Genomic DNA, 13,173 nt, shown 5'->3' on the forward strand with positions numbered 1-13,173 from the left:
AAGCTTAATCAAGTCCCACAAGGCAAGCAAATCACCAAACTCCGGGTCCTACACTCCAGAAATCAAGTCCTGCAAGTCAACTATGATCAAGTCCTGCAAGTTCACTAAGTCGGCTAAGTCTGCAACTCTGCAAGTCACCTAAGTCTGCAACTCTGCAAGTCAGACTAGTCAACTGGAGTCAGAACTGACTTGTGCTCAAAACTCCTAGAAGGGTTGTTCCTGCGCAGAAACTCTGAACTGCAAAGTTGTTCATGGCAAGGATGACGGAACCACATATGGATGATCCTATGGCTGAAGACGACCTACCTGAGCCTACCATGGAACAAAAGCTGGACCTAATCATGATGCAATTGGAAGAAGAACGAAGGGCTAGGCAAGCATTGCAAGCGCAATTGACAAAATTACAAAGAGCATCTACCAACAAAGAAGAACCTCAAGCTGAAGATTTAATTCGACGTACCATCGACGCCACTCTTGAAGCTCAAACCATTCGCAAGGAATCAAAGATAAGTAAACGAAGTTTCAAATTTCGCACTTTCAATGGCATACGAGAAGGAAAGACTATTTTATCATTCATTAGTCAGTTTGATGACTATTTCCATGAGGAAACCTATCCAAAAAAAGATAAAATCAAGTGTGTTACTAATCATTTGGTAGACAGAGCATCACTTTGGTGGACTGTAGTACGTAAGAGCATAGAATGTCCTGCTACTTGGGAAGATTTCAAGAAGAAGTTCATGCAGAATTTCCTTCCACCGCAATTTCATGAGAAGGCTATCAAGCAATGGGATCTACTTCAACAACGGGATCGTGAGCCTATACCACAGTATACAGAGCGTTTTTGGAATGCACTCCTACAGCTACGCATGCTTGAAGACGTACCAGAGACGACACATAAGCGGAAGTATATGTCTGGACTTCTTGGACATTACTACGCTAAAGTGAACATGTTCAAGCCTGCTACCCTTGAAGACGCCATCTCACTAGCTCACGACACTGAAGATAAATTACACAGTTGAGACAGACGACCACAGCAATTCCAAGCCAATGGTAATTATGGATCTAAACAATTCAATTCCAATTTTAGAAGATTTAAACCAGGTCATTTCTCTTCATCATCTTTCCGCAAGAATTGGGCTAAACCACCTGCATTACCATCCAATGTCAATCCAAATTCTAAGCCTATTCCACAAGCAAATCCAAATGTACCTAGACTTCCAGCCATTGCAAATAATGTAACCAAAGCCAAGCCAATAGTATGCTATAAATGTCACCAGCCCGGACATCTTGCAGCAAATTGTCATTCAAAGAAGCCACCAGCTCATATCAACTATCTTGGAGCCATGGACGAAAACGAACATGAGGATATGCCTGATTTCACTGAAGATGAGGATGACACTGCTACTACTTCCGACACTTTACCAGGTATGCCTACTCCACATTCATTATTGACTATGAAATGTTTGGTGCATGGAAAGGAAAAGACTATCTTGCATAATGACAGTAGTACTCATGATTTTATTTCAGCAAAATTGGTAAAAGAATTGAAATTACAGACTGTACCTACGCATTATCACATAAGAGCTGCATTTTTAGGCACTAGGTATAATGGTACACAGGAAGTGCAAGATTTAGAGATTCAAATTGGTTCATACACTGAAAGAAGAAATTTCTTAGTTGTTCCATTACAGTCGAGTGACATTATTTTAGGAATGCCTTGGCGACACCAGCATAATCCAGATATAGATTATTCCACACACACTATGAATATTAATTTTCAAGGAAAATCTATTACATTATATGGTATGCATGCATCTAATGTTTTTCCACTGCTTTCGCATACTCAAGCTAAACGTGCATTACGCAAGAGTACTAAATCATATCTCATTTGGGTGAATGAATTGCAAGTAAAGGAAAATCATATGCACCCTAGGCATAAGGAATTTCTTGCATATTTTAAGGACTGTTTTGTACAAGATCTACCACCAGGTTTACCTCATTCACGTCCAGAAGACCATAAGATTGATTTCATACCTGGCACACAACCACCTTGCAAAGCACCATATAGGCACAATCAGATAGAGCAAAAAGAAATCCAGAGTCAAGTTGAAGAATTACTAAATAGAGGTTTAATTCGACCTAGCAGTTCTCCATTCGGTGCACCTGTACTCTTAGTCAAGAAAAAGAATAATACCTATCGTATGTGTATTGACTACCGAGCTTTAAATAAGATCACTGTAAAGAATAGGTATCCTATATCTAGAGTTGACCTTATGGACAAACTGCAAGAATCTTCTATATTTAGTAAAATTGACCTTAAGTCTGGATATCATCAGGTGAGGCTAGATAAATCTGACATATTTAAGACTGCATTCAGAACACAGTTTGGCCATTACGAATTTTTAGTCATGCCATTCAGATTGACTAATGCACCTGCTACCTTTAGTAGAATGATGAACCGTATCTTTTTGAAATATCAGTACTGTGTGATTGTTTTTTTTAATGATATTTTGGTGTTTAGTCAAAATGAGAAAGAGCATTATGAGCATTTGTCATTAATTTTTCAATTATTGAAAGAAAATCAACTGTTTGCAAATCCTGAAAAGAGTGAAATTTTTAAGACAGAAATTGAGTATTTAGGTCATATTGTATCATCTGAAGGAATTAAAGTTGATCCTAAGAAAATTGATGCAATATTGAATTGGCCTGTTCCTAAAAATGTGCATGAGTTACGCTCATTCCTTGGTCTTGCTAGTTTCTATAAGAAGTTTTTACGTAATTTCTCATTACTTGCTTTACCATTAACAAAACTTCTCAAGAAAGGAATTGTTTATCAATGGACCGAAAATCAACAGAAATCCTTTGACTTACTGAAACATGCATTAACCAATGCCCCTGTTCTACAGTTGCCTGACTTTAATAGACCATTCTTTCTAGTTGTGACCGATGCTAGCGGATCAGGAATAGGAGCCGTACTAATGCAAGACAACCATCCTATAGCATATTCTAGTTGTAAGCTGAAACCCTCTGAGCTGAAATATTCCACATATGACAAAGAACTATTAGCAGTTGTACAAGTATTAAGACAGTGGAAACACTACTTAATGGGTTCAGAATTCATGATAAAGACCGACCAGCAAAGTATTAGACATTTACTTAGCCAACCCCAAATTTCTGACCGTCATATCAAATGGGCTTCCTTTATTCAAAGTTTTCATCCTATCATTCAATATCAACCTGGAAAAGAAAATGTAGTTGCTGATGCATTGAGTAGAAGACCTGTAATTCATAATATTTATGTCGTATCTTTTGATTCTTTGATTGCTATGAAAGATACATATCACCAGGATATTACTTTTCATTCTGATTGGAATAAATTAGTTCAAAATAATTTCATTCCTGTTGATTCATTGTCATATAATGATGGATTTATGTTTTATGAAAAGAGACTGTGTGTTACTATTCCATTCGAATCTTTTGTTTTGAATGAAATTCATTGTCCCCCATATCAAGGTCATAGAGGTATCATATCTACATTACGTATGTTAACTGAAGATTTTTATTGGCCGCATATGGATGCAGATGTATCTAATTTTGTTTCTGAATGTTTGATTTGTCAAAGAGTTAAGATACATCATGGTAAACAGTATGGATTACTCACGCCTTTGTCTATTCCATCTAAACCTTGGGAACAAATTTCTATGGATTTCATTACTGGTTTACCAAATACTAAATCTAACCATAATATGATTTGGATAGTTGTAGATAGATTTAGTAAGCAAGCATATTTCATTCCATGTAAGAAAACTTTAACAGCATCACAAGCAGCACAATTGTTTTTGAAAACTGTTTTTACTAACCATGGATTGCTCAAAGTTATCATTTCAGATCGTGATTCTAGATTTTGTAACAATTTTTGGATTACCCTGTTTGCTAATCTAGGCACAAAGATTGATTTCTCATCTGCATTTCATCCAGAAACAAATGGACAAACAAAAGCCACAAATAGCACCATTCTAGATCTTTTACGTGCATATACTATCTCTAAACCTCAGACATGGGACACTCATTTGCATTTATTACAGTTTGAATATAACAATACACCGTACACATCTACAAAGAAAGCACCGTTTGAAGTCATTTATGGATATAGATTATCTACACCTGTTGCATCTTTGTCTAATAGAATTCAGAGTGCTGATGATATTGCTAGTATGCATAATAGTATTTTTGATGAGGTTAAAGATATGATTGCTAAAGCCCAGCAATCATATACCAAACAAGCCAACAAGAAAAGACAAGCCATGAATTTCAAAGTTGATGATGATGTTTGGCTGAGAATAGAAAAACGTAGATTGCAAAGTGTAGATAGACATCCAGTTGTCAAACTAGCTCCTAGATTTTATGGACCATTTAGAATAATTCATAAAATTAATGATAATGCATTCAAGTTAGAATTACCATCTCATTGGAAAATTCACAATACATTTCACATTAGTTTATTGAGACCATTTAGAGGCCAATTACCTATCCACCCTGTTTATGAAAACCCACCTTTATTACAGGAAGAGACTGAAATACTTGAACCAGAAGCTATCATAGACACAGACTTTATGACCACTAGAACTGGCCGAAGGTATTCTAGATATCTAGTAAAATTTAAGAACCATCCTGTAGAGGAAGCACAATGGATGCACCCTAGAGACTTAAATGCTTTTCCCACTCTGTTAGCTCCACATTGAGCTAATAGCAATTGAGGTCAATTGTTATCCCACCCCGGGGGTATGATGCCAGGTGGCATATTCCACGGTGGATTCCGTGCCATGGTGGATTCCGTGAGGTTTTACGGTGGATTCCGTAAACTTAGATGACCGGGGCTCATACAAAAAGTGGATTCTTTGTGCGAGAAGTTGATGGGAACGCCTGTCCTTTTCGGGCGTTTCATTAATTTAGTGTGTACATGGGTGATTCCATAGCGGGTGATTCCGCAAAATGCATATTAAATTAATAAACGTTTATGAGTTTAGAGTGCGCACTCATAATAAATTAAGGTTAGGATTTATTTCTAACCAGTTGATTTATTTATGTAGCTGAAGACTGCTAGTATGTAGCTGAAGACTGCTAAGTATTCACTTTTGTCGGTTTAATTATATTATTTTACTAACGATTGTGAATGCTTCAGTTGATGTATAGAGATAGCAGCAGTGGCGGAGGAAAGCATTGGGGTCTAGCGAGTATTTGACCTATGGATTATATTTTGATAGGCGCCACGCCTATATTTTGTTATGTCTATTGAGGCATCGATTATTTATTATTATTTTGTATGCGCCTATGCGCACGGATATGTTATTTCTATTTGGGACATTGTGTTGGGCGTGCCAGACTCTATGGGCACCGTCCATTAGCTTTATTTCCTATTTTTGTAAAAGGCAAACTCAAAAGCTAAAAGCTTGTCATATTTTTGTAAATTGGGCTATTATTGAGCATGAAGATGGAAACATACATAAAATACATGCTTTGTGAAGCGCTCACACAAGGCATGGGGGAAGATTGAACCCAATTGGTCTCTTGCTCTGGTTGTTCATGCTTTTTACATTGTTTTTTGTGCAAAAAGGTAGAGTTCATTGTTCTTGGGGACCTTCCGGGATTCACTACGTGAGCATACTGCGTCCGATCTGCGCGCCATAAGTTCTGTTTCATTTCTGCGTTTGAGATCTGCACCAGCTGTGGTGGGTACGCTTTTAGGGTTCCGGATCTCGCACAGCATTTTAGTCCTCTCGTCATGATGACGAGCTATCGAGCTTGTTTGCGACATAGCCATATTGTCTGGTCGCTTGGATCCTCCAAAGAAAGCTGGATGACGCAACGTCTTGTCCTTGGCGATATCCATCTCCAAGCTCTGAATGTCAGCTTCCTGAATATCGTATCTCTTCTCAACAGTAAGCTTCATCTCCCCGGCAGCTAACTGCCGCTTGGAGGCGACGCGCAGCTCCAGGTGTTGCTGCCTCTTTAGCTCCCTCTTCGCTGTAGCCTCGGCGTACGATGCTCCATGAACTCGCATATGGCCTCTTGTGAGGGGAACTCCTTGTTGCACTTAGGGCAGACGCACTCTAACAACACATTGGGTTTGTCAGGCGAAGAATCCAATGGCGGGATACCTGCCATGCCTGCGCTTCTCTTGCCGCAGGGCGTGGTCACAGGTGAAACCGGTCCCTTGTCCTTTGCTGGAAATAGCTGAGGTTCTGCCCCTTTGTTGTCTGCAGCTTCTTCCTTATGACGATCCTTCAATGGCTGTGGTCGTAGGACTTGAACCTTCTACAGTTCCTCTTCGTAGTGATGGTGGCTTTCACGAAAACGAGAGAACAGCAGCTGTTCGGGCTCGATCAAAGGCTGATGATCAGGAATGGCAGGCGTGGACTTGCAGAACGCGGACATCTTACTACACCGGCGGGAAGCAATGACCTGTGTGGCTGATCGGAGATCGAATAACGCTAAAGCGAGGAGAAGGAATACGCGGAGATGAAGATGTAGAGAAAGGCAGCGTTTGAAAGCTAGGCGGAAGATGAGGTAAATGTCACGGCTAGAGAGGGAGAAGGAGCGATGGAGAGGTAGTGTGGCAGCTGAGAGATGGAGAGAAACTGCTTGCTGGAGGAAACGATTCGAGTGGAAGAAGGGCAAAGCATGAAAGCACGTTGTTATAAACAAGTGTCGGCCAAACTGACGAGAAGCCCTAATCGGACATTGAAGAAATTTCCTTCCATTTAAAAGCCGATAAAGGGCTATTAGTCTACGGCGCGTATCCGACTATTGTTGTTTACAATCTAGACGAGAAAGATAAAAGGTGCTGCAGAAGCAACACAACTATTGCTCATGGGTTTGCAAGTTGGCAACAATAGGCTGGGAGGAAGATTCTATTTTTAGTGTAGACTTGCTCGTGTAAGTTGTAACGTCGATCAAGATTTGACATCCATGGGCAGTTTCCAAAAGCACCAGGGATCGTCGCATAAACTCTACGCTTCTCCAGCCTATGATAAACCTTAAGAGCGGACAAACATGTAGTGATATCGAAATATGGATATAATTGGGATTGGATAGAGTCAGGACTCATCAGGCGATGGAGAAATTCTTTTGATGAAAATAGGAAAATGCTATTTTTTTTTTCTTTTTATAGGAATAAATCATTTGTATTGATAGGTTAGGAACATTAGTAGCTCCAAGTTTTGGTGTCCTTAATTCTCGGGCAACTTACTCATGAATATATGTGTTATATAGAAAGGTGTAATATAAAGGAGTTATTTACAAATTAAATAGAAAAGAATTATGTTTTATTCAAGAAAATTTCAGAAATAAAGATTTCAATAAAGAGACCTTGAATGTTGTCATGCTGCTATGTGAAAACCATGTGAAAAACTCTAGAGTGTGGTTTTCTTATTGATCTAGAAAGTCAATGCCATTTTAGATATTACTGTTAGTGACCATGGTCCAAAATACTAGATTTTTGGAAACACCATATTGGGGAATATGGGAATTTCCCATAAGTTTGGGACACATGGTCAAATTTTTGGATTTGTCATATCTTGAACACTATAACTCCAAATCAAGCACTCTATAGCTCAATAGATTCCATTTTTCAAGCGTTTTCCAATGACAGGTCACATCATATTGTTTCGAGAAAGTTATGGGCATGTTATCCGGGTGCCATCTTTTTAGTATTCAAAAAATGGGAATTGGGAGATTCCCAAACTCACTAATATTGTATTTGGACAAGTTTAGCCAATTGTTGATAATTTTGATATTATCTCTTGTAAAAAATCCAAGAACTATAGACAAATTCTAGACTAGGATGACATGTAAAAGAAAGTAGATAGCTTTTAGCCTTTTTTGAGAGGATTTTATGTAAAAAGAGAGATTGGAAAAATCACGTAACGCACGATCGCTGTGTTCAGGTAGTAAAAAGCACTTTAAAGTGGGAGATGAAGGAGTGATCTGACAGAGTTCTGGTTAGGTGTCCCCTTATTTTACCCCCCTTTCAGAGCCAATGGAAGTATCAAATTGGCGATCTGAGTAGCATAGAGGAAGGTATTGTTTTATGTATGTTTTTGTCTGCAAGAGATTTGTGTTCTCATAATGCAGAAATAAACTGACAGGCTTCAACTCTATGAGTATTCTTCTACATCTCCTATTTCTTTCTGTCAGTATTCTTCTACATCTCCTATTTCTTTTTGTCAATATTCTTCTATGTCTCCTATTTCTTCGAACCCCTTCTCTTCCATCTACTCCTCTCCTTGAATCTCCCTTCACCAGGTTGTCTCTTACCGTCGCAGTAGACTTTCGACCCCAAACATTCCGACAACACACGTGATGTAGAGGATATACATATAGTAACTTCCTCGAGACTTAATTTTGTTGATTTTTGCACATGCGAATCGATGCTAATAAGCTATATAGGCTTCGAGGTTTTCTAGCAAGTAGGAATTGGTACAAACAAGTTGGAGAGACTCCCAAACTAGAAAGAGTCATTTGGAAACACTTTGGGCATCAAAACCATGATTTTACTTAGGAGTCCTACATATCTCTATCAAGTTAGTTGAGCGATGAGTACTTAGGAGCTAGGAAACTGCAATGTAGTAGGTTGTTCCCTTTATTGGACTACTAATAGAATAGTGTGGCTCACAACTACCACCCCTCCTTTGTATGCATCTAATGACATAGGGTGGAGAAGTGTTCCCCCCTAAAGATGAGTTGCCCACTGGCAAATGTGGCATTGTTGAGAAAAATGCTAAAATTGATATGCATCCAATGGAGGCCTCTATACAACAAGATCTCAAAGCCATTGGCACAAAGGATGATGTAGCTACTATAAAAGGGAGAGGAGAAGGTATTTCAATAGCCTTCTCTTTTGCCATACTTAACTAGAGGTTTGCCTTATATGATTATGCATGCTATGGGATGGGTTGCCTTAGAATGGGAATTTAAGAGATAGTTATCGATAAAATTTAAATGCACCTAACATGTTTTCATTCCAATTTAGCTAATTCGTACAAGCCTCTTTTTTATTGCATTGGAATATAAACTTAAGAGGTATGTATTGCTTAACATTGTAGCTAGTTTCAAGGGAGATTCTATATAGTTCCCACCTTAGTCATCTAGCTCTAATCCAAAAGGTATCGTGCTTAGTGATTGACTAGTCTCTATGGCTTTCCAAGGCTTATTTGATAGCTAGAAGGTGAAACCATTGCCATAGTTGAAACTTTTGGAAAGCTCCTCCATGTTCAAAGAATTGTCATGGGCTTATGCTTTTAAAGAGTCAAGTGGGCATTGTCTAGGCTCAAAGAAATAAATGTCAAGGATACATCTTCAAAATGTATGTGTATTACCTCAATTTACTAAGAGATGTTTTATTTGATGAGATTTGAGTAAATTAAAAATGTTATAGATTCAAAAGGGAGTTTTTTAATTCAAACTTTAAAAATACACGGTTTTAATTTCCTTAAGGAAGAGGATTCAGTTTAACATACCATAACATGTAAGTAGAGCCTTTCTAAATACCATTAAAGTGTCACTATAACAGAAACGAGGTATAGACGCGCATGTTAGACGCGCAAAGTCGGGCACGTCTATCATTGCGTCTATAAGTGCGTGTAAATAGACGCGAATTTTGCGTCTATATATCCGCACAAATAGACGCTAATATAGACGCGTCAGTAGACACACAATTATTTAACCACCTAAAATTGCAATTCACATAATTAAAAAACCAAAGTTAATAATTATTTAACCACCTGAAATTGATTCTTGAGCATGCACGTGTGCACATGATAAAAACCATAGAATTAAGAATACACATTGAATCATTGAATTAAAAAAATAGAGTTAATAATTACTTTTTCATTGCTCTCTAATGAATGGCAGTTCCTCCAGTTGATAATCCTGATATAAGTAATTAGTGGCAAGGGACAGAAACCTTATAATTAGTAGCAAGCATTGCAATATGTATCTCATAATTTCTCTACGTACTTGAAGATGATAAAAAATACTTCCTTTTTATTATGAAAAATTCAATTTAGCTTTAAACTTGACTATTGATTCTTGAGTATGCACGTGTGCGAATGATAAAAACCATAGAATTAGGAATACACATTGAATCAATAAGAAAATTAAGTATGTTACAGTGAATGATCCATCTCATCTTCAATGAGATCAGCCCTTGCTAAACTATCTACTTCTAGGTCTATGTTACCAAGAGGTAACGAAACAAATAAGTCTATCCCACTATCAGATGTGTTGCTATATTGCTCAATAACTTCATCAATATCATCGACAATCACATTATTGTCTTCTTCTGCGTTTCCTTGAACATCCTCGAGAGGTTCATCTTGTACTATATCATGCATATCATCCATTATGGTGTCATCATGCACATCATCATTAATTGTTGGATTGTCATCTGCTATCTCCATGTCGGTAATATTACCATATATTGGTTTTGAACGATTAGATATAGGGATGACATACCACCATCGGTTATTGTTTACCATTGGATGAGACACAACCTGTATTTGAAAAACAAAAGCAAAAAACTTAAGTACTTATTATATTGTGTATGTATACATATAAAAAAATTAGCCTTTGCATATATACCTGCTCGCATTGTTGAGGTAGTACTAATGTGTCATTCTTGTTTTGGTGAAATTTTTTAGAGTCAACGATTACAAAACCACTTGGATGACGTCTGATTGTGCAATGCTCACCATTTGTTACCACTTCTTTAAACCACTTCACATCCAGTACATATATAAAGAATCGTCTGAAGTCAAGCTTCAGAATATCTTGGATCAAGCCACAATAAACTTCCATGGTACCATGAGAGCGGAATTTAGGTGACGGGAAGTGCTTAAAAATAGCTAAAAATTATGAAGATCAAGGGAAAAATATTCACCGTCAAAGGCGGCGGCTCGATCTAGGACGATTTTAAGCGCCAAAGTGCCTTAAAGGCGCCCGAGCGACACTTGGTGATTTTTCATAATTTTTCAGACAGTCGTGCGGGTTGACACGGCTACTGGCCAATGCGGGATGCTAAGCCGGACGCCCAGGATTTTTCAGAGCTCGATTCCGAGTCCGGACGGGGGAAAGGCCACAAACCGGTCAAGATTTGAAAAGATGGACTTATTTTTGGCCAAAGTGGGCATGACCTTTGGGGCCCAAATTTTATGCCACATGAAATGTGGATGAAAAAATCGTGAAGAAGATGAAGAAGACGTGATCAGAGATGGCGCCGAATTTTGCGCTCCCATCTTGGTGGTGCTTCTCCCTGCCTGCAAACAACCCCCCTATTTGACATTGGCCCTTGCCTACACTCCGTATGCTGATCATATCGCCGCCCTTCGCCCGTCGAATGATGGCCTGGTTTGAAATTTCTGATTCTAGTCTTTCTCTCTCCTCCCTCTCTCTCTTCTAAGAGGCAGTTCATGTGTGGGAAGGAGCAATGAAGAAAGAATGATGGAGACTTGTCCGGCATGGACCGGATTGCTATACGGGCTGAGAATGGTGATTTGTGATGTTGCTGGACATGAAGTGTTGCTGTTTTCCAAATCTACAGCCATGGAAAAAAAACCCGAAACACGCGTTTAAGCGGTAAACTACAAAATTACAAAGAAAATTTAGTGTTTTATGCTTTTGATTGATGGAATGCCGTTCATATGGACTAAGATTTGATTATGCTGCTGATTCTTCTGAGTTTTTACTGTTTATAACCAGAAATTATGAAAAACATGCATTTCATGGCTCGAAATAATGTCAAGAAACCCGAAAACGTATGAAAAAGGGGGAAAAACAAGGGTTTTGGGCATATAAATGGGGAAAACCGTCGATACACATCAACTAATCTTTCAATTTTGTTGCAAATGAACTAAGGGCCACAGCCCACAAACTGGTTTTCATTTTCAGCAATTTAAAAAATACAAGAAAATGAAGAAAATGGCGGGAAAATGATAAAAAAACCATGAAAAATAGGGGAAAAAATACATTTGGGGTTACGAAAAATATAGAAAAATAGGATTTATGTTTGTTGATGTATAGCAAGGCTGGGGCATGAAGTTATGCTTCAGTTCAGCCTTGTTTATATGTTTTAGTGCGTGTTTCCTTCCTTTCTCCACATAAAATGACAAGGAAACCCTGAAAGAAATGAATGCAATGATGCACTATCAAAACGGGGAAGGGTAGAGTTGTGGAAAAAAAAATGGTTAAATGCCGCTGAGCATGAGGAATAATTTGCTGATTTTATATGCATCGCATCTAGGACGGAATAATAATGATAAAAATTAAAACCTAGTAGCACGAAGATCACTTCGGTGCTAGGTGTTGCAGCGAAGCACAAAGCGGTTAGAAAGAAAAGCATGAAAGAGATGTTTTGCACTTGCACGCTGCTGGTTTTTTTAAAATGTTTGAGCACTAGGCATCCACCTCTTTGCATGATCATTTAGAGGAAATTAAAAGTATCAGAGTCAGCTCCTGGATACGCATAGCAATTGTTTTCAGTAGGCCTTTGACCCACCGTTGAGAGCGTGAGGTTCCTATGCTGTAGGCTAGTCGTGGGGTCTAGGGGAAAGAGAAGTAAGGACAATGGTACATTCCTGGATACGTTTATTTGGTACCTTGAGCGACGTTTGTGCGAAATGTCTAAATGTCGAGCGGCGCATCGAGGGGCCAATCCCCAAGGTGTAGGAGAGTCGCAGAGGGTTGACAGCATTCAGCCGTAGGAGGAACCCCATGTGTATGTGATTCGAGCCTTTTGGCTATGTGAAAGGGACTCCCTCTGAGGAGCAATATTGGGTTAGGATCAGTTGGACTACAACGTATTACAAACGCAATGTTTAGGAAGGCAGAGATTTTGATAGACGCTCCTGGCCGCGAGGCCGAGGGCTTGTCTTGTGCATAGTGACGAGGTCCGGCTAGTGCATGAGCCAGTGCCGGCCCGTTTTTTGGTCCATCAGTGGTGCGTCTGCCCGGAGCTGCTCAAAAGTGGCGGTTCTCGAATCCTGGTTGTTTAAGGACCAACTAGTAGTTTATGCCAGAGGATACTGAGCTTGATCCGTTATTTATTGATAAGCATCGTCTAGCAGAAATCCAAAAGCAAGAAAGAGACGAAAGAGCTAGGCGACGTGCTGAAATTTT

This window comes from Lygodium microphyllum, chromosome 20 (assembly GCF_053477565.2).
Source record: "Lygodium microphyllum isolate KBCC chromosome 20, Lygodium_microphyllum_v1.1.10, whole genome shotgun sequence".
Taxonomy (NCBI): Eukaryota; Viridiplantae; Streptophyta; class Polypodiopsida; order Schizaeales; family Lygodiaceae; genus Lygodium; species Lygodium microphyllum.